At 38.3% G+C, this 18,929-nt stretch overlaps 3 long non-coding RNA genes across 4 annotated transcripts; all 3 read right to left on the bottom strand.

Moving 5' to 3' along the window:
* Positions 1-311: 311 nt before the first annotated feature.
* On the bottom strand, positions 312-5,154 carry LOC124481514. Its single transcript, XR_006957665.1, has 4 exons — positions 4,817-5,154; positions 1,733-1,832; positions 1,238-1,394; positions 312-1,071 (listed from the first exon to the last, which is right to left on the bottom strand). It is a non-coding gene; the product is annotated as an uncharacterized LOC124481514 (long non-coding RNA).
* A 2,008-nt stretch (positions 5,155-7,162) lies between these two features.
* LOC124481553 lies at positions 7,163-11,985 on the bottom strand. Of its 2 annotated transcripts, none has more exons than XR_006957672.1 (5): positions 11,831-11,985; positions 11,648-11,729; positions 8,584-8,683; positions 8,089-8,245; positions 7,163-7,922 (listed from the first exon to the last, which is right to left on the bottom strand). It is a non-coding gene; the product is annotated as an uncharacterized LOC124481553 (long non-coding RNA). The 2 variants fall into 2 exon arrangements; XR_006957668.1 differs by having other exon boundaries at positions 11,835-11,985.
* A 1,737-nt stretch (positions 11,986-13,722) lies between these two features.
* Positions 13,723-15,199, bottom strand: LOC124481620. The gene is made up of 2 exons (XR_006957676.1): positions 14,920-15,199; positions 13,723-14,753 (listed from the first exon to the last, which is right to left on the bottom strand). It is a non-coding gene; the product is annotated as an uncharacterized LOC124481620 (long non-coding RNA).
* Between the last annotated feature and the right edge of the window lie 3,730 nt (positions 15,200-18,929).

Below are 18,929 nucleotides of genomic sequence, written 5' to 3'. Positions count from 1 at the left end.
TGCCAGACTCTCCTGAAGTCACCATAGTTAAACATTTAGATTGTGAGAATTTGAGATTTATTTGATCTTATGGTACAAGTTCAAGGCAAAAGGTCAACAGTTTTCCAAGGTAGAATACTGAGCAAACTGTTTTCAATAGAGATTTGTTTACTGTCCCATTAGTTTAGTGGGAAACAAATAGTTGCATCACTCAAACAAACAGTAAACAAATAACTCAAATACAGTTTGCCAGTTAACCAGTTTTAACAGAAATTGCAATACATTTATGTCATTGTAACTCTAATTTATAGACAAACACCATACACACAATTCTTCTTAACAGTCTGCCCACACTGTACCATTTATTTAATACATTTTCACAATTTAGTTGCAATTAAAATCACGCTGCTTTTCAGATGTATTTGTCACAACTGAGAGCAAATCAAGAAATCAGGCATTGTATTACTGTAAAAGGAAGCCACTAATAACAAAGGGATCATATGTAACACAATCCTTTTAAATTGAACTGGCGAGTTTCTATAACATTTGATGGCAAATTGTGTAGCGGCATATTCCCACCTTATTGGAAAAAAAAATAGTAGACCTGATTAAAGTATTGTAGCTGACAAAAATATGCTAAACAACATCACCTGCATAGTGTGTTGGCCAGAGTATACGACGGTTCTGCCCATCAGGGTCACAAGAAACTCTGATTCTCCTTATTGATGGAGTACCATTATATTCACAATTGGGGTGTTGAGTGCCACTAGAGAGCCTACAAGTGACAAGAGAGAATCGTTGATTGCTAGTGAATATATTGCCAGCTGTAAAGTCACGTGTTCCAGCATTATTACAGACGGCCTCGACTTGTTGGAGGATAGGGTTAGTAACGATGAACGTGTTTGTATATTTGCAGTTCTGAGTTCCAGGCTCATTCAGCTGCAGTTTTTGCATGACACGAGAACAGTCCTGGATTGCCATTCTCGTTTGTATGTGGATCTGGACAAAACGGTGGTAAAGAGCAGGTGGGTTTGCTGCCCTCACCACCGCGCAGGCTCCTAGCAGGAGCATCCATTGGAGCCTCATGATGTCCTAAGGACAAAAGGACATTCCATGACATTACATTTTGTGTGATTTGATGCAGAAATTAATACATGGATGTGATACAAGGAAACATACATTTTCATTAGCTACAGAATTGTTCACTCATTCACAGCCTTTAAGCAATTTAATTTCTTGCGTAAAAATCCCTACATACCTGTATCTCCACAAGTCTACACTGATGTAGTCTGCAATGAGTCCTGACTTTTATCTGTTACATTCACATTAATATTTGAACTAAGCCAATAGTGCTTCTCGCAAACCATGTGATGGTTATTGACTTTTACTGTCCTTTGGCTCTGTGATACAAATACCTGTAATTCATTAATGCACAAAATTGAGTGGTACAATAGGACAAATACGGAATTTGACTCAGTAATACCTCTTTTTCAGTCACTTTGGTACATGAATCATTTCACAATTAATTCTCAAAATCTTTTGTTTTGCTTTGTTATATTCTTGCAAATGATTTTGTACAATTGTCTGCTGTTTCCAACATGATTATTTGCTTATGCTATGTTGATCAAAATGTATTACATCGTGGTTCAGTGTTGAATAGTCATACCCCACAAAACATCTGGGTATTAGTTAATCGATAAGCAAGTCCTTGATTTCTCCCACAAAACCAACAGATCATGTGATGATTACTTACTCTTCCTCCTCATTGGTTCGCGTGATACAGACGTTTGTGGTAAGTTCACTGTGCAAAGGATGATGCATCATCATTACACTGCACTTCAGGAGAAAGAAAACTGTCAAAGAACACAGGCAAAAATAAAGGCCAAAAACAAACACACAGTCGTATATCTCAACACATTTATTCATGCTCATTCATTCATTCACCCATTCATTCATTCATTCATTCACTCATTCATTCATTCTACAACACTCCATAAGTCCACAGCACGGATCTGACTCATGACTTTCATCTGTCACATTCACGTCACACAACAATATTTAAACTTTCGACTGTGGAGTAAGAAGATTTTGTTGAGGACTGTGGAGAAATGCCCTGAAAGACTCAGACCAATATGTATACTACATTTGATCAGATCCTGGCTTTCAGAGACAGGCTTAGCTAGGGGGCAGTGTTGATCCTAGATTCACAGGAAATCTCCCACACAGTATAATCTGACCTAAAGGACATAAAAAGGTCATAAAACCGTACACAAATACTAAAGTATGCTGATGTTCAGTTTGTAATTTGAAGCATAAGGCTATTTAGAAACTTGATTAGTGTTTACAGAACTTCCTCACAGAATCCCAGCTGTTCTTCGGAAGAGTGTTTGCTACTTAAGAAAATGCATCAATCAACAGGTGTTAGGCATGCAGGTTCCCTCTGAATGCGTTTGTGTTTTCTCCCTCCTGTAGTTTCCCCAGGTGTCCCCCCACCACTTGTTCCGTTTTCCATTACCCAATCGCATCACACATCCTTAGTTTAAGAACCCAGTCAGTTGGTTCTCCAGAAGAGGACTCTTTTGCTTTCCCCCACATACGGACATAGACACTCCTGAAACACATTTAGGGTATTTCGGGTATCCTTTTTGTTTTTACAGACAGACACTTTGTTCATGCATACCTCACCTATACCTCTCATTTTGTCATACCAGTTTCATGTGAGTGTATTGCTGTGGCGTTTTGTTAGGTGTTGTCTCGTTGGTTTTTTGCTGTTAGCTGTTTAGACCCTGTTAGACCCTGTTAGACCCTGTTAGACCCTGTTTAGACCCTGTTAGACCCTGTTAGACCCTGTTAGACCCTGTTAGACCCTGTTTAGACCCTGTTAGACCCTGTTAGACCCTGTTAGACCCTGTTTAGACCCTGTTAGACCCTGTTAAACCCTGTTAGACCCTGTTAGACCCTGTTTAGACCCTGTTAGACCCTGTTAGACCCTGTTAGACCCTGTTAGACCCTGTTAAACCCTGTTAGACCCTGTTAGACCCTGTTAGACCCTGTTAAACCCTGTTAGACCCTGTTAGACCCTGTTAGACCCTGTTAGACCCTGTTTAGACCCTGTTAAACCTGTGTGTTTTGTTTATCCCTGAGTCCCTGGGAAAAGCTTTTTTAGCGAGTTGCCCTTGGGCATACACAACTCGTAGGAAAACTGTCTAAAAACACTAGTTAGAGCTGAGCGGACCACACGCTATTTTTGTATAGGTTAGTAGTTAGCCAAATTGAACTTGAAGCAGGCAAGTTCAGTTTAGGGTTGTTTTGGACTATATTATCTCATTTATTGGCTCACAGCAACACTTAGACCCATATCTGCCACCATTGAGAGGTGGAGCACAGCAAAATGAAGACTAACAGTAGACCAGAGACATCTTTGACCCTGAGAGTCAAGTCTCCCTCAGATAACTGTCTGAGATGAATGGGTTAGGAAAACATCAGACAATAAGAAATTGACTGGATTAGGCCTACATGAAACGTTTGCCTTTTCAGAGAAACACAGAACAAAGTTCTTCTGAAACCATTATAAAGATCACACTTATATTGGTAGAGCATTCAAATATACATTACTTCCTGAAAATCAACTTTCTGCTGTTAAAAAGGTATACAATTAAATGCGTACCCATTTCAAAATATAAAATGTCAATGTTACAGTGCTTTGAATGTAAAAACTAATCAATCTAATCAATGTTCTTATATGTCAAGTGACTTAAAGTGGACACAAAACGACTTAAGTCTGCCAACATCATATGATTTATTTAATACATTTTCACAATTCAGTTAGTCAAAATCATGCTGCTTGGCAGATGCAAATCAAGCATTTGTATTCCTGTAAATTGCATTCAACACTGTTACACTGGACGTTTTAAGATTATTTGAGATATATTGCTTTGCTGAACAGAATTGTTATGAATTGGAATTTTAGATGTATTTATTTTTGTATTATGAATAGTGTAAGCAAATGTTTCATGGCCCCAAATGGCTAAACAACAACAACAACATCCCCTCCATAGTGGGTTGGCCAGCGTTTACCAGGCTGACTCTGATCAAGGTCACAAGAGATTTCAATACTCCTGGTGTCCCTATTACCTCTATACTCACATTTAGGGTGTTGAATGCCACCAGTATGCTTACAAGTAACAACAGGGAATGGTTGATTGCTACGGTATCGATTGTTGCCTATAGGTGTTCCAGCACCATTACAGATGTCATTCACGTGACATAGTATACATGAAAACTGCAAATCTGTCCCACAAATTTGTATAAGGAAATTTGTATTTAATGTACATTTGAAAACAAACCAACAATACCCATGGTAAAAGTTAAAGTTCAAGAATTAACTTCAGCTGCCTTAGCACCCCCTAGTGGTGCAGTATGAGTATGACAGCTGTTTTGTAGGAGGTCCACTGTCAGAGGCTGTCAGGCCTTCCAGAACACAGTAGAATGAGTTAGTTCCATTCTGCTGAGAGGAACCACTGATCTGCTCTACTCTCAGTCTGCATGATCTCTGCAGCCATGTTGTTTTTAAATCCTTGCCAGACTCTCCTGAAGTCACCATGGTTAACAATCTAAACATTTAGATTGTGAGAATTTGAGATTTATTTGATCTTAATAACACATTTGATATTCCATGGTAGTGACATTTGTGTAATTTGAAGCTATACAAGCTATACAATACAAGAATACAGTTGCATATTAAACAGATATCAAAAACATAGCTGATAAAAAACAAAACTGCATACCAATATTGTTGCATTGTTGGCTTAGGTCAAGTCATAGAAGTTAAACTGACCTTATTTCAATCCTTAGTAGATCAGACAGGTCTTCTGTTTGATTCAGGATAGATGTATTCACCTGTGTGTATACACAGAACACTGTATGGAAGAAAAACAGCTAAATATTTTCATTAGCTACAGAGTTGTTCACTGATTCACTGCCTTTAAGAAATTTAATTTCCTACATCAAAAATACCTACATACTTGTATCTCCACAGGTCTACACTACTGTAGTCTGCATTGAGTCCTGACTTTTATCTGTTACATTCACATCAATATTTGAACAATAATATTAAGATAACAGTGCTTCTCACAAATCATGTGACAATGTGACAATTATTTACTTATCCTCTCCCTTAGTTCTGTGTATACAAAGACCTGTAATTAAACACACAATATTGATTACAATAGGAACACATATACTATATTTGACTGAGTAATACATTTTACTTTTAGTCATTTAGCAGACAATCTTATCCAGAGCGACTCACAGTAAGTACAGGGACATTCCCCCCGAGGCAAGTAGGGTGAAGTGCCTTGCCCAAGGACACAACTTCATTTTTCACGGCCAGGAATCTAACCGTCAATCTTCTGAGTAATAGCCTGATTCCCTAACCGCTCAGCCATCTGACTAATACAGTTTTCACAGTCACTTTGTTGCATTTTCAGATCACAATTGAAGTTCTAAGACCCCCACACTATCTAGTCACTTGTTCTCATCCTAAAAGTAAGTTGTCACTTTTTAACATATTCAATGCTTTGGTACATTTATGCAAATTATTATTGTTTACCACATTATCAATATATTATGTCATGTTGATCAGACTGTAATTTCCCACAGCGCTGCATGTAGTACTGTCTGAGGCGTTTTCATATGTTTACATTTCAACACATTATATTTTATTTTGTGCTATGCAGTGCTGTAAAAAAGTATTTTCTTTACTTTTATTTAAATTACTTTTTCTTTACTGTATAACAATGACATGGTCCATCAACAAATTACTGTACAAAGAATTAAGAATAATTAAAGGAATGTGTCAAAGCGACTGAAAAAAATAAATGCAATACAATAACTATGAGGCAATATTAGATCTATTGATTATAAATAAGATAACCACACAGGATGTCCTTGACTTCTCCCACAAAACCAACAGGGCTTCTCACAAACCATGTGCCGAATATTTACTTTTCTTTGGTTCGATGGATACAAACACCTGTGGCTTGTTCACTAGGCAAATGACTATGATTCATAAACTTCAGGACAAAAACACGTTGGCAAAAAAACAGGCAAGAAAAACCTACACAGCAGTAGGCCTATGTATTTCCACAAGTGTAAACCACTGATCTGAGTCCTGACTTTAATCTGTCACATTCACATCCCATAATAGTATTTTAATTACAGTAATCTCTCAGCTGCAGTTTAAGTTCTGGGTTCATCACCAGTACTAGCGCAGTGTCTGTTGGCTGGCAGGTTCATATTTGAAGTGAGCTGAGAGTTTCCACATACAATTGCATGGTTTTCAGATTCTCATCATTTTAGCTGAATGATATACTGCACATTGTAAGAACACATCAATTGAATGCAGAATGCCATGCAATGTATTTTCCCAGTACTGGAGTTTTGCTTGACCCTTCAAGACAGCACACTTTCAGCACACTTACAAGTACGACTGCCCTGAAGTTACCAATGTCCACTCACAAACACAAAAGTCACAGGACGGTGAAAGGTCAAAATCAGGGGCCTAGGTTTCAGTATACATGAAAACTGCAAATCTGTCCCACAAATTTGTATAAGGAAATTTGTATTTAATGTACATTTGAAAACAAACCAACAATACCCATGGTAAAAGTTAAAGTTCAAGAATTAACTTCAGCTGCCTTAGCACCCCCTAGTGGTCCAGTATGAGTATGACAGCTGTTTTGTAGGAGGTCCACTGTCAGAGGCTGTCAGGCCTTCCAGAACACAGTAGAATGAGTTCTGTTGAGAGGAACCACTGATCTGCTCTACTCTCAGTCTGCATGATCTCTGCAGCCATGTTGTTTTTAAATCCTTGCCAGACTCTCCTGAAGTCACCATAGTTAAACATTTAGATTGTGAGAATTTGAGATTTATTTGATCTTATGGTACAAGTTCAAGGCAAAAGGTCAACAGTTTTCCAAGGTAGAATACTGAGCAAACTGTTTTCAATAGAGATTTGTTTACTGTCCCATTAGTTTAGTGGGAAACAAATAGTTGCATCACTCAAACAAACAGTAAACAAATAACTCAAATACAGTTTGCCAGTTAACCAGTTTTAACAGAAATTGCAATACATTTATGTCATTGTAACTCTAATTTATAGACAAACACCATACACACAATTCTTCTTAACAGTCTGCCCACACTGTACCATTTATTTAATACATTTTCACAATTTAGTTGCAATTAAAATCACGCTGCTTTTCAGATGTATTTGTCACAACTGAGAGCAAATCAAGAAATCAGGCATTGTATTACTGTAAAAGGAAGCCACTAATAACAAAGGGATCATATGTAACACAATCCTTTTAAATTGAACTGGCGAGTTTCTATAACATTTGATGGCAAATTGTGTAGCGGCATATTCCCACCTTATTGGAAAAAAAAATAGTAGACCTGATTAAAGTATTGTAGCTGACAAAAATATGCTAAACAACATCACCTGCATAGTGTGTTGGCCAGAGTATACGACGGTTCTGCCCATCAGGGTCACAAGAAACTCTGATTCTCCTTATTGATGGAGTACCATTATATTCACAATTGGGGTGTTGAGTGCCACTAGAGAGCCTACAAGTGACAAGAGAGAATCGTTGATTGCTAGTGAATATATTGCCAGCTGTAAAGTCACGTGTTCCAGCATTATTACAGACGGCCTCGACTTGTTGGAGGATAGGGTTAGTAACGATGAACGTGTTTGTATATTTGCAGTTCTGAGTTCCAGGCTCATTCAGCTGCAGTCTTCGCATGACACGAGAACAGTCCTGGATTGCCATTCTCGTTTGTATGTGGATCTGGACAAAACGGTGGTAAAGAGCAGGTGGGTTTGCTGCCCTCACCACCGCGCAGGCTCCTAGCAGGAGCATCCATTGGAGCCTCATGATGTCCTAAGGACAAAAGGACATTCCATGACATTACATTTTGTGTGATTTGATGCAGAAATTAATACATGGATGTGATACAAGGAAACATACATTTTCATTAGCTACAGAATTGTTCACTCATTCACAGCCTTTAAGCAATTTAATTTCTTGCGTAAAAATCCCTACATACCTGTATCTCCACAAGTCTACACTGATGTAGTCTGCAATGAGTCCTGACTTTTATCTGTTACATTCACATTAATATTTGAACTAAGCCAATAGTGCTTCTCGCAAACCATGTGATGGTTATTGACTTTTACTGTCCTTTGGCTCTGTGATACAAATACCTGTAATTCATTAATGCACAAAATTGAGTGGTACAATAGGACAAATACGGAATTTGACTCAGTAATACCTCTTTTTCAGTCACTTTGGTACATGAATCATTTCACAATTAATTCTCAAAATCTTTTGTTTTGCTTTGTTATATTCTTGCAAATGATTTTGTACAATTGTCTGCTGTTTCCAACATGATTATTTGCTTATGCTATGTTGATCAAAATGTATTACATCGTGGTTCAGTGTTGAATAGTCATACCCCACAAAACATCTGGGTATTAGTTAATCGATAAGCAAGTCCTTGATTTCTCCCACAAAACCAACAGATCATGTGATGATTACTTACTCTTCCTCCTCATTGGTTCGCGTGATACAGACGTTTGTGGTAAGTTCACTGTGCAAAGGATGATGCATCATCATTACACTGCACTTCAGGAGAAAGAAAACTGTCAAAGAACACAGGCAAAAATAAAGGCCAAAAACAAACACACAGTCGTATATCTCAACACATTTATTCATGCTCATTCATTCATTCACCCATTCATTCATTCATTCATTCACTCATTCATTCATTCTACAACACTCCATAAGTCCACAGCACGGATCTGACTCATGACTTTCATCTGTCACATTCACGTCACACAACAATATTTAAACTTTCGACTGTGGAGTAAGAAGATTTTGTTGAGGACTGTGGAGAAATGCCCTGAAAGACTCAGACCAATATGTATACTACATTTGATCAGATCCTGGCTTTCAGAGACAGGCTTAGCTAGGGGGCAGTGTTGATCCTAGATTCACAGGAAATCTCCCACACAGTATAATCTGACCTAAAGGACATAAAAAGGTCATAAAACCGTACACAAATACTAAAGTATGCTGATGTTCAGTTTGTAATTTGAAGCATAAGGCTATTTAGAAACTTGATTAGTGTTTACAGAACTTCCTCACAGAATCCCAGCTGTTCTTCGGAAGAGTGTTTGCTACTTAAGAAAATGCATCAATCAACAGGTGTTAGGCATGCAGGTTCCCTCTGAATGCGTTTGTGTTTTCTCCCTCCTGTAGTTTCCCCAGGTGTCCCCCCACCACCTGTTCCGTTTTCCATTACCCAATCGCATCACACATCCTTAGTTTAAGAACCCAGTCAGTTGGTTCTCCAGAAGAGGACTCTTTTGCTTTCCCCCACATACGGACATAGACACTCCTAAAACACATTTAGGGTATTTCGGGTATCCTTTTTGTTTTTACAGACAGACACTTTGTTCATGCATACCTCACCTATACCTCTCATTTTGTCATACCAGTTTCATGTGAGTGTATTGCTGTGGCGTTTTGTTAGGTGTTGTCTCGTTGGTTTTTTGCTGTTAGCTGTTTAGACCCTGTTAGACCCTGTTAGACCCTGTTAGACCCTGTTTAGACCCTGTTAGACCCTGTTAGACCCTGTTAGACCCTGTTTAGACCCTGTTAGACCCTGTTAGACCCTGTTAGACCCTGTTTAGACCCTGTTAGACCCTGTTAAACCCTGTTAGACCCTGTTAGACCCTGTTTAGACCCTGTTAGACCCTGTTAGACCCTGTTAGACCCTGTTAGACCCTGTTAAACCCTGTTAGACCCTGTTAGACCCTGTTAGACCCTGTTAAACCCTGTTAGACCCTGTTAGACCCTGTTAGACCCTGTTTAGACCCTGTTAAACCTGTGTGTTTTGTTTATCCCTGAGTCCCTGGGAAAAACTTTTTTAGCGAGTTGCCCTTGGGCATACACAACTCGTAGGAAAACTGTCTAAAAACACTAGTTAGAGCTGAGCGGACCACACGCTATTTTTGTATAGGTTAGTAGTTAGCCAAATTGAACTTGAAGCAGGCAAGTTCAGTTTAGGGTTGTTTTGGACTATATTATCTCATTTATTGGCTCACAGCAACACTTAGACCCATATCTGCCACCATTGAGAGGTGGAGCACAGCAAAATGAAGACTAACAGTAGACCAGAGACATCTTTGACCCTGAGAGTCAAGTCTCCCTCAGATAACTGTCTGAGATGAATGGGTTAGGAAAACATCAGACAATAAGAAATTGACTGGATTAGGCCTACATGAAACGTTTGCCTTTTCAGAGAAACACAGAACAAAGTTCTTCTGAAACCATTATAAAGATCACACTTATATTGGTAGAGCATTCAAATATACATTACTTCCTGAAAATCAACTTTCTGCTGTTAAAAAGGTATACAATTAAATGCGTACCCATTTCAAAATATAAAATGTCAATGTTACAGTGCTTTGAATGTAAAAACTAATCAATCTAATCAATGTTCTTATATGTCAAGTGACTTAAAGTGGACACAAAACGACTTAAGTCTGCCAACATCATATGATTTATTTAATACATTTTCACAATTCAGTTAGTCAAAATCATGCTGCTTGGCAGATGCAAATCAAGCATTTGTATTCCTGTAAATTGCATTCAACACTGTTACACTGGACGTTTTAAGATTATTTGAGATATATTGCTTTGCTGAACAGAATTGTTATGAATTGGAATTTTAGATGTATTTATTTTTGTATTATGAATAGTGTAAGCAAATGTTTCATGGCCCCAAATGGCTAAACAACAACAACAACATCCCCTCCATAGTGGGTTGGCCAGCGTTTACCAGGCTGACTCTGATCAAGGTCACAAGAGATTTCAATACTCCTGGTGTCCCTATTACCTCTATACTCACATTTAGGGTGTTGAATGCCACCAGTATGCTTACAAGTAACAACAGGGAATGGTTGATTGCTACGGTATCGATTGTTGCCTATAGGTGTTCCAGCACCATTACAGATGTCATTCACGTGACATAGTATACATGAAAACTGCAAATCTGTCCCACAAATTTGTATAAGGAAATTTGTATTTAATGTACATTTGAAAACAAACCAACAATACCCATGGTAAAAGTTAAAGTTCAAGAATTAACTTCAGCTGCCTTAGCACCCCCTAGTGGTGCAGTATGAGTATGACAGCTGTTTTGTAGGAGGTCCACTGTCAGAGGCTGTCAGGCCTTCCAGAACACAGTAGAATGAGTTAGTTCCATTCTGCTGAGAGGAACCACTGATCTGCTCTACTCTCAGTCTGCATGATCTCTGCAGCCATGTTGTTTTTAAATCCTTGCCAGACTCTCCTGAAGTCACCATGGTTAACAATCTAAACATTTAGATTGTGAGAATTTGAGATTTATTTGATCTTAATAACACATTTGATATTCCATGGTAGTGACATTTGTGTAATTTGAAGCTATACAAGCTATACAATACAAGAATACAGTTGCATATTAAACAGATATCAAAAACATAGCTGATAAAAAACAAAACTGCATACCAATATTGTTGCATTGTTGGCTTAGGTCAAGTCATAGAAGTTAAACTGACCTTATTTCAATCCTTAGTAGATCAGACAGGTCTTCTGTTTGATTCAGGATAGATGTATTCACCTGTGTGTATACACAGAACACTGTATGGAAGAAAAACAGCCAAATATTTTCATTAGCTACAGAGTTGTCCACTGATTCACTGCCTTTAAGAAATTTAATTTCCTACATCAAAAATACCTACATACTTGTATCTCCACAGGTCTACACTACTGTAGTCTGCATTGAGTCCTGACTTTTATCTGTTACATTCACATCAATATTTGAACAATAATATTAAGATAACAGTGCTTCTCACAAATCATGTGACAATGTGACAATTATTTACTTATCCTCTCCCTTAGTTCTGTGTATACAAAGACCTGTAATTAAACACACAATATTGATTACAATAGGAACACATATACTATATTTGACTGAGTAATACATTTTACTTTTAGTCATTTAGCAGACAATCTTATCCAGAGCGACTCACAGTAAGTACAGGGACATTCCCCCCGAGGCAAGTAGGGTGAAGTGCCTTGCCCAAGGACACAACTTCATTTTTCACGGCCAGGAATCTAACCGTCAATCTTCTGAGTAATAGCCTGATTCCCTAACCGCTCAGCCATCTGACTAATACAGTTTTCACAGTCACTTTGTTGCATTTTCAGATCACAATTGAAGTTCTAAGACCCCCACACTATCTAGTCACTTGTTCTCATCCTAAAAGTAAGTTGTCACTTTTTAACATATTCAATGCTTTGGTACATTTATGCAAATTATTATTGTTTACCACATTATCAATATATTATGTCATGTTGATCAGACTGTAATTTCCCACAGCGCTGCATGTAGTACTGTCTGAGGCGTTTTCATATGTTTACATTTCAACACATTATATTTTATTTTGTGCTATGCAGTGCTGTAAAAAAGTATTTTCTTTACTTTTATTTAAATTACTTTTTCTTTACTGTATAACAATGACATGGTCCATCAACAAATTACTGTACAAAGAATTAAGAATAATTAAAGGAATGTGTCAAAGCGACTGAAAAAAATAAATGCAATACAATAACTATGAGGCAATATTAGATCTATTGATTATAAATAAGATAACCACACAGGATGTCCTTGACTTCTCCCACAAAACCAACAGGGCTTCTCACAAACCATGTGCCGAATATTTACTTTTCTTTGGTTCGATGGATACAAACACCTGTGGCTTGTTCACTAGGCAAATGACTATGATTCATAAACTTCAGGACAAAAACACGTTGGCAAAAAAACAGGCAAGAAAAACCTACACAGCAGTAGGCCTATGTATTTCCACAAGTGTAAACCACTGATCTGAGTCCTGACTTTAATCTGTCACATTCACATCCCATAATAGTATTTTAATTACAGTAATCTCTCAGCTGCAGTTTAAGTTCTGGGTTCATCACCAGTACTAGCGCAGTGTCTGTTGGCTGGCAGGTTCATATTTGAAGTGAGCTGAGAGTTTCCACATACAATTGCATGGTTTTCAGATTCTCATCATTTTAGCTGAATGATATACTGCACATTGTAAGAACACATCAATTGAATGCAGAATGCCATGCAATGTATTTTCCCAGTACTGGAGTTTTGCTTGACCCTTCAAGACAGCACACTTTCAGCACACTTACAAGTACGACTGCCCTGAAGTTACCAATGTCCACTCACAAACACAAAAGTCACAGGACGGTGAAAGGTCAAAATCAGGGGCCTAGGTTTCAGTATACATGAAAACTGCAAATCTGTCCCACAAATTTGTATAAGGAAATTTGTATTTAATGTACATTTGAAAACAAACCAACAATACCCATGGTAAAAGTTAAAGTTCAAGAATTAACTTCAGCTGCCTTAGCACCCCCTAGTGGTCCAGTATGAGTATGACAGCTGTTTTGTAGGAGGTCCACTGTCAGAGGCTGTCAGGCCTTCCAGAACACAGTAGAATGAGTTCTGTTGAGAGGAACCACTGATCTGCTCTACTCTCAGTCTGCATGATCTCTGCAGCCATGTTGTTTTTAAATCCTTGCCAGACTCTCCTGAAGTCACCATAGTTAAACATTTAGATTGTGAGAATTTGAGATTTATTTGATCTTATGGTACAAGTTCAAGGCAAAAGGTCAACAGTTTTCCAAGGTAGAATACTGAGCAAACTGTTTTCAATAGAGATTTGTTTACTGTCCCATTAGTTTAGTGGGAAACAAATAGTTGCATCACTCAAACAAACAGTAAACAAATAACTCAAATACAGTTTGCCAGTTAACCAGTTTTAACAGAAATTGCAATACATTTATGTCATTGTAACTCTAATTTATAGACAAACACCATACACACAATTCTTCTTAACAGTCTGCCCACACTGTACCATTTATTTAATACATTTTCACAATTTAGTTGCAATTAAAATCACGCTGCTTTTCAGATGTATTTGTCACAACTGAGAGCAAATCAAGAAATCAGGCATTGTATTACTGTAAAAGGAAGCCACTAATAACAAAGGGATCATATGTAACACAATCCTTTTAAATTGAACTGGCGAGTTTCTATAACATTTGATGGCAAATTGTGTAGCGGCATATTCCCACCTTATTGGAAAAAAAAATAGTAGACCTGATTAAAGTATTGTAGCTGACAAAAATATGCTAAACAACATCACCTGCATAGTGTGTTGGCCAGAGTATACGACGGTTCTGCCCATCAGGGTCACAAGAAACTCTGATTCTCCTTATTGATGGAGTACCATTATATTCACAATTGGGGTGTTGAGTGCCACTAGAGAGCCTACAAGTGACAAGAGAGAATCGTTGATTGCTAGTGAATATATTGCCAGCTGTAAAGTCACGTGTTCCAGCATTATTACAGACGGCCTCGACTTGTTGGAGGATAGGGTTAGTAACGATGAACGTGTTTGTATATTTGCAGTTCTGAGTTCCAGGCTCATTCAGCTGCAGTCTTCGCATGACACGAGAACAGTCCTGGATTGCCATTCTCGTTTGTATGTGGATCTGGACAAAACGGTGGTAAAGAGCAGGTGGGTTTGCTGCCCTCACCACCGCGCAGGCTCCTAGCAGGAGCATCCATTGGAGCCTCATGATGTCCTAAGGACAAAAGGACATTCCATGACATTACATTTTGTGTGATTTGATGCAGAAATTAATACATGGATGTGATACAAGGAAACATACATTTTCATTAGCTACAGAATTGTTCACTCATTCACAGCCTTTAAGCAATTTAATTTCTTGCGTAAAAATCCCTACATACCTGTATCTCCACAAGTCTACACTGATGTAGTCTGCAATGAGTCCTGACTTTTATCTGTTACATTCACATTAATATTTGAACTAAGCCAATAGTGTTTCTCGCAAACCATGTGATGGTTATTGACTTTTACTGTCCTTTGGCTCTGTGATACAAATACCTGTAATTCATTAATGCACAAAATTGAGTGGTACAATAGGACAAATACGGAATTTGACTCAGTAATACCTCTTTTTCAGTCACTTTGGTACATGAATCATTTCACAATTAATTCTCAAATTCTTTTGTTTTGCTTTGTTATATTCTTGCAAATGATTTTGTACAATTGTCTGCTGTTTCCAACATGATTAATTGCCTATGCTATGTTGATCAAAATGTATTACATCGTGGTTCAGTGTTGAATAGTCATACCCCACAAAACATCTGGGTATTAGTTAATCGATAAGCAAGTCCTTGATTTCTCCCACAAAACCAACAGATCATGTGATGATTACTTACTCTTCTTCCTCATTGGTTCGCGTGATACAGACGTTTGTGGTAAGTTCACTGTGCAAAGGATGATGCATCATCATTACACTGCACTTCAGGAGAAAGAAAACTGTCAAAGAACACAGGCAAAAATAAAGGCCAAAAACAAACACACAGTCGTATATCTCAACACATTTATTCATGCTCATTCATTCATTCACCCATTCATTCATTCATTCATTCATTCACTCATTCATTCATTCTACAACACTCCATAAGTCCACAGCACGGATCTGACTCATGACTTTCATCTGTCACATTCACGTCACACAACAATATTTAAACTTTCGACTGTGGAGTAAGAAGATTTTGTTGAGGACTGTGGAGAAATGCCCTGAAAGACTCAGACCAATATGTATACTACATTTGATCAGATCCTGGCTTTCAGAGACAGGCTTAGCTAGGGGGCAGTGTTGATCCTAGATTCACAGGAAATCTCCCACACAGTATAATCTGACCTAAAGGACATAAAAAGGTCATAAAACCGTACACAAATACTAAAGTATGCTGATGTTCAGTTTGTAATTTGAAGCATAAGGCTATTTAGAAACTTGATTAGTGTTTACAGAACTTCCTCACAGAATCCCAGCTGTTCTTCGGAAGAGTGTTTGCTACTTAAGAAAATGCATCAATCAACAGGTGTTAGGCATGCAGGTTCCCTCTGAATGCGTTTGTGTTTTCTCCCTCCTGTAGTTTCCCCAGGTGTCCCCCCACCACCTGTTCCGTTTTCCATTACCCAATCGCATCACACATCCTTAGTTTAAGAACCCAGTCAGTTGGTTCTCCAGAAGAGGACTCTTTTGCTTTCCCCCACATACGGACATAGACACTCCTGAAACACATTTAGGGTATTTCGGGTATCCTTTTTGTTTTTACAGACAGACACTTTGTTCATGCATACCTCACCTATACCTCTCATTTTGTCATACCAGTTTCATGTGAGTGTATTGCTGTGGCGTTTTGTTAGGTGTTGTCTCGTTGGTTTTTTGCTGTTAGCTGTTTAGACCCTGTTAGACCCTGTTAGACCCTGTTAGACCCTGTTTAGACCCTGTTAGACCCTGTTAGACCCTGTTAGACCCTGTTTAGACCCTGTTAGACCCTGTTAGACCCTGTTAGACCCTGTTAGACCCTGTTAGACTCTGTTAGACCCTGTTAAACCCTGTTAGACCCTGTTAGACCCTGTTAGACCCTGTTAGACTCTGTTAGACCCTGTTAAACCCTGTTAGACCCTGTTAGACCCTGTTTAGACCCTGTTAGACCCTGTTAGACCCTGTTAGACCCTGTTAAACCCTGTTAGACCCTGTTAGACCCTGTTAGACCCTGTTAGACCCTGTTAAACCCTGTTAGACCCTGTTAGACCCTGTTAGACCCTGTTAGACCCTGTTTAGACCCTGTTAAACCTGTGTGTTTTGTTTATCCCTGAGTCCCTGGGAAAAGCTTTTTTAGCGAGTTGCCCTTGGGCATACACAACTCGTAGGAAAACTGTCTAAAAACACTAGTTAGAGCTGAGCGGACCACACGCTATTTTTGTATAGGTTAGTAGTTAGCCAAATTGAACTTGAAGCAGGCAAGTTCAGTTTAGGGTTGTTTTGGACTATATTATCTCATTTATTGGCTCACAGCAACACTTAGACCCATATCTGCCACCATTGAGAGGTGGAGCACAGCAAAATGAAGACTAACAGTAGACCAGAGACATCTTTGACCCTGAGAGTCAAGTCTCCCTCAGATAACTGTCTGAGATGAATGGGTTAGGAAAACATCAGACAATAAGAAATTGACTGGATTAGGCCTACATGAAACGTTTGCCTTTTCAGAGAAACACAGAACAAAGTTCTTCTGAAACCATTATAAAGATCACACTTATATTGGTAGAGCATTCAAATATACATTACTTCCTGAAAATCAACTTTCTGCTGTTAAAAAGGTATACAATTAAATGCGTACCCATTTCAAAATATAAAATGTCAATGTTACAGTGCTTTGAATGTAAAAACTAATCAATCTAATCAATGTTCTTATATGTCAAGTGACTTAAAGTGGACACAAAACGACTTAAGTCTGCCAACATCATATGATTTATTTAATACATTTTCACAATTCAGTTAGTCAAAATCATGCTGCTTGGCAGATGCAAATCAAGCATTTGTATTCCTGTAAATTGCATTCAACACTGTTACACCGGACGTTTTAAGATTATTTGAGATATATTGCTTTGCTGAACAGAATTGTTATGAATTGGAATTTTAGATGTATTTATTTTTGTATTATGAATAGTGTAAGCAAATGTTTCATGGCCCCAAATGGCTAAACAACAACAACAACATCCCCTCCATAGTGGGTTGGCCAGCGTTTACCAGGCTGACTCTGATCAAGGTCACAAGAGATTTCAATTCTCCTGGTGTCCCTATTACCTCTATACTCACATTTAGGGTGTTGAATGCCACCAGTATGCTTACAAGTAACAACAGGGAATGGTTGATTGCTACGGTATCGATTGATGTTCGTTGGCATGGGACTTCCAGCAAGATTACAGACGTCAACGACTCTACTCGAACCAACTGTGATGAACGTGTTTTTACTTTTGCAGGCTAAAGAGCCAGGATTCTCCGTCAGTTTCAGTTGGCGCATGTAGCTTTCACAGCGCTGGGTTGTCATTGTTGTGCTAACGTGCCTCCGGAGAAACTCTGTATAACCCTGGGGAGGTTGACCCTGTGTCCTCACCACCGCACAGGCCAGCAGCAGGAGTGACCACTGGAGCTTCATGATGACCTAAAGACAAACTATATGAATACAACTACAATTGCAGTCCATTTAAAATGTAATCTACTAATAACACATCTGATATTCCAGGGTATTGACATTTGTGTCATCTGAAGCTATTAGTAATACAAGAATGCAGTTGCATATTACAGGTATCGAAAACAAAGCTGATAAAAGCTGATATAAAAACAGAACTGCATAACAATATTGTTGCAGATACAGTAACAATATGTTGAAATATCTTCAGATGAAAACCCAACTTGTGGTTTAGGTCAAGCCATGGACGTTAAACTGACCTTATTTCAATCCTTAGTAGATCAGACAGGTTCTTCTATTTGATTCAGGATAGATGTATTCACCTGTGAGTATACACAGAACACTGTATGGAAGAAAAACAAACTAACATTTTCATTAGCTACTGTTCACTGACTCACAGCTTTTAAGCTATTACATTTCCTGCATCAAAAATACCTACATACCTGTGTTAGGAATATCTTTTATCAATTAGTGCCGGTGAAGTCAAGAAAGTTTATTTCTTGCAGCATGCAGTAAGGAGACAAGTCTATGGCGGTCCAGAGTTGTATAACTCTTCAAAAAGTTGTCCTTTTATACATGTTCTGAACAAGTTCAATTGCATTTGTGCAAGCTTGCAAAACAGCTTGCACAACATTTCCACAATTTCCACAACATCTGTTACATTCACATCAATATTTGAACTAATC

The sequence above is a fragment of the Hypomesus transpacificus genome, chromosome 1 (assembly GCF_021917145.1).
Source record: "Hypomesus transpacificus isolate Combined female chromosome 1, fHypTra1, whole genome shotgun sequence".
In the NCBI taxonomy this organism is placed as follows: domain Eukaryota; kingdom Metazoa; phylum Chordata; class Actinopteri; order Osmeriformes; family Osmeridae; genus Hypomesus; species Hypomesus transpacificus.
This window is presented reverse-complemented; position numbering and strand designations above follow the sequence as displayed.